The sequence below is a fragment of the Cupressus sempervirens genome, chromosome 1 (assembly GCF_028749045.1).
Source record: "Cupressus sempervirens isolate cs-2001-9-10 chromosome 1, ASM2874904v1, whole genome shotgun sequence".
Classification (NCBI taxonomy): domain Eukaryota; kingdom Viridiplantae; phylum Streptophyta; class Pinopsida; order Cupressales; family Cupressaceae; genus Cupressus; species Cupressus sempervirens.
Genome location: NC_143118.1, coordinates 847,008,776 through 847,012,743, shown reverse-complemented (window position 1 = coordinate 847,012,743; position 3,968 = coordinate 847,008,776). Strand labels below are relative to the sequence as shown.

Here is a 3,968-nt window from a genome sequence, read left to right as displayed (position 1 = left end):
GTCACCCCCTCAATCTTCCTCGTAGATGTGATGTGGATTCCCATAGATTCTTATATTTTCGTTGGGATGATGGATCCCTCTTACATAAAATCAAAGCCAAAGATATATATAAGGTACTTAATAAAGATCACTCTATCTTATCACACCTGAATACCACCTGGTATATGAATTTGGACTCTCCTGAATGGCACAAAATTCTTGACAAATTTTGGATGTCTCATATTCCTCCCAAAATCTTACATTTTAAATGGCAGCTTCTTCTTGATAGACTTCCCGTTAAAAATCAGGTTGGTGATACTGACTCTTGTTCTATTTGCAGGGTTCTTGAAAATTTAAGACATATCTTCTTTACTTGTCATTTTGCTAGGATTATATGGAATTTTTTTGGAATATCTATAACTGATCATGTCTCTGTGCTAGATACTATTCTTGGAAACATATCTAGTCTCAAGAAGGATGCTAACCTTTTTTGGAATATTCTCTCTTCTTATATTCTTTGGTTTATTTGGAAAAGTAGAAATGAGGACAAATTCCAAGATGTTGGTAGATCCCTTAATTTGTTTCAATTGAAACTCATATGCTTTAAGATTATCTCGCAGGTGTGCTGCATTATGAAACTTGAGAAGGACAAGCTAAAAAGATTTCTCCGTGATGGGCACGCTACTATGTTCATCTACGAAATGAAACATGGGTTGGAACGAGCTAGCATTATTGATGACCGGGCTGCTTTTGAAGAAGCCCTTAAGCCGCTGATTAAGGAGATGCGGGATACTAGAGGCCCTTTTTTTGATAGACTTGAGTTCTTTGCTCATATTCTTGAGCGGAAGAAAGTTGTTTGGATGGAAGGAGAGCTGGGAGCGTGGATTGATGATCGTGATGATATTTTGGATTAGCTTATCTAATTTCTCTTTTTGTAATCTCGCTGAAACTACTACATATTGTGATAGTTGACTGATCATGGATTACCAGTTGAACTAGGAGGTTGAGGTTCGCCTCCCCTCTTTTGATATTGTACATTTCTTTTTGATCTACCGATTATTTAATTTTAAAAAAATCAAGTTTTGGAATATTCTAAAATAGTTCCATTTTTAGCCTTTGATGGATGAATCTAACATTTAGATTCCTCTATGCATGCTACTAATATTTATCTTTCTTTAGATTGTAAGAAACATTTGTTTATTTTAATAGTCTGCATCTGTTATAAATACTATATTTTTCAATATTTCTACTAGTGGTTCTCAATGTTCTCATCCAGCGTAACTTTTGACAATGCACTCCATTTCAAAGGGCTTGTATAGTAGTATAATGTTTATGAAAATATATCAAATTTTAAGTTATTAAGTATTTTATCGGTTTAGAGTACTGAATCTACTTTCAGTAGCGGTATTAAAAGGTACAGTCTCACGCGTTTCTCATCTAGCATTTCCAGCACAGATGGCTCATGTTGATTTCTGCAATGTAAAATTTATACAACTCACTTGTATATGAAACTTTCTAAAGATAATGGTCTTCTAAAAAATGATAACACTCGCATAATTCTTTCTAACCTTTCCTAAATTCTCCTCTTATTCCTAATGTCTGTCTTACTAGCTATTGGCAAGAACCATGCTGTCTTACAACTCTTGTTTAAAACACGCCTAGAATTATGTCAATCTTCTGAATCTTTATTTTACTTCTTTATTACTTTTATTTAGGTAAATTATATACTCGCGATTCTTTTTGTTTAATTAATGTAATTCTGATCTCGTGAGTTAGGATTTTGTGACGTTTATGTTTTGGGGGTCGATATGGGCAGTTTGAGATCAGATATATTGGTAGTACCTATCTATCTGCCTCTTCCCTGACTGAAGGCAGAGGAAAGGAAAATATGGCCGTGTATTCTACACAGTGCTGCTTTTTAATTAAAGAAGACTTCTAAGGTGCGTGCTAGCAAAGCATAGTTTAGAATTCTTTCCGAACAAACAAACGCCACTAAAAACAAATTTATCAAGAGAAATGTGCAAATTTACCCAAAACAAATGAGTTGATATTAATTGTGAAATAAAATTAAGAATTGGCGTCTGCGCCGGGAACCTGAAGCACAATTGCCCTTTCATGGACTTTTTAGGGCAATGATGCTGAACAAAACAGGAAAGCGGAGGAGTGTCACTAGAAGCGCAAACCACTAATCTCCGCACTATGCTGCTGTCATGAATTTTGGAATGACGGTGGGGGAGAGTAAGGTACTTTGATGGATTTTCCCACGATTCGGAAGCTTGATGATTCAATAGCTCTGAAGGAAGCTCACATTCATCTTTAAATTCTACTCCAGGCGCCTCTGCCGCTGTACTTTCCTGTGTGAATTCTCGCTTTTCCCCTTCAGTGCCTTCCATGATGGATTTGTTTTCTTCCACTGCCGAACAATTTGTAGTGTGGGAAGAGGAAGAATTTGATCTAACAACAACCCAGTTGCCACTCGGGGGCCGTGCACACCAATCAGGCTCCTCAACACCCGAGGCCAATGCGGCCAATCTGTCCTTGACTGAAAACAGAGGCCTCTTCAACGGCTCCTTTTCCTCCCCTGCTTCAGCTTTCGCACAAGGCCTTGCAATGGCCAGAGACAAAATTGGTACAGTAGAAGAAGAGGTCGAGTTCCAATCAGGGCTCCTAAAATCCAAAGTACTGGTAGGAGACACGGGAGCTCTTTTCTCCTCTGTTACTGAACAGCAGAAGTCGGTCTCAGAGAGGAAAGGATGTTCCAACAGCTGTGCCGCAGTCCACCTCTGTTTCGGATCTCTACGGAAGCACTTCTCAATAAAATCCCGGCCTTGAGGCGAAAGACGGGCGGGCAGTTCAGGCAGCTCGTCTGAGCAACCGATTCGGTACATGGCGGCGAGGGGATTCGAAGCGGTGCCCCAAGGCGGACTTCCAGTGGCCATCTCCACAACCGTGCAGCCCACCGACCAAATATCTGAAGGCGGCCCCTGCTCCACCTGGTTCACCACTTCTGGAGCCATCCAGAGGGGAGTTCCTCTTAAACCACTGATTACCCCCTTTTCCCCTGTTCTCCTCGCAGATCCAAAATCGCCGAGCTTGACAAGGCCACCGCAACCCACAAGCACATTCTTGCTCTTGATGTCACAGTGCACAATCCCCTGCTTGTGGAGGTAATTCAATCCGTGGAGGATGCCACGAGTGTAGCTCCTGATCACCGATTCGTCCAAGTGCCCCTCAAATTTACTCAGCAGATCTCCCACGCTGCCGCCTGGCATCAACTCCATCATCAAATTACACGTCTCCCCACCGTTCTCATTGCTGTACTCCTTTCCCAGGCATTTCACAACGTATGGAGAATCCAAGCTCTTGAGAATGTTGAATTCGTTTTCTAAACTAGAAACAGAGTCCCCTGCTGCGGACTTAACTGCGAAGAGCTCGCCATTGGAGTTGTTGATAGCGAGGCTGACTGTGCCAAATGCTCCCGCCCCAATCATGGCGCCCCTGATCCATCTACCTGTGTTGCTTTTGGTACCCATGGCAGAAGAAGGCAGTTTGAACTCGTTTTTGCATTCTGTTTATGGAAGAGTTGCTTATATAGTAGGCTTTGGTGAATGGAAAACAAGTGCACGCGCCCCACCGAAATCGCCTTCCAAATCTCATGCGCAAACAGATCGTATTAGATTCAAAACGTGCGAATTTGAAAAGATTCATGAACGACGGCGTTCTATGAACTGAAAGAGAAGAAGTCGGCTGGGTCGTGACGGCGACCAGGGACTCTGAGGTGATCTTTCAATTAGATTCGCATGAGAGAAGTTACGCACTTGACGGGTGTTTCTGCATTGGCCTTTTGGTTTGACGTTTGGTCAGTAATTGTGAGTAAAAATCGAAAGATGAGATTGTTGGGGCCGCCTAATATCTTCACCATTCATTGTATGGTGATATGCATCAAGTCGATTCATTTGCTAAATTGCTCGCTGTCTCCGCACGTGATT

At 41.6% G+C, this 3,968-nt stretch overlaps 1 pseudogene across 1 annotated transcript; it reads right to left on the bottom strand.

Moving 5' to 3' along the window:
* Positions 1–1,901: 1,901 nt before the first annotated feature.
* LOC149580494 (mitogen-activated protein kinase kinase kinase 20 pseudogene) lies at positions 1,902–3,737 on the bottom strand (annotated as a pseudogene). Its single transcript, XR_016357049.1, has one exon. The product of XR_016357049.1 is annotated as a mitogen-activated protein kinase kinase kinase 20 pseudogene (transcript).
* Between the last annotated feature and the right edge of the window lie 231 nt (positions 3,738–3,968).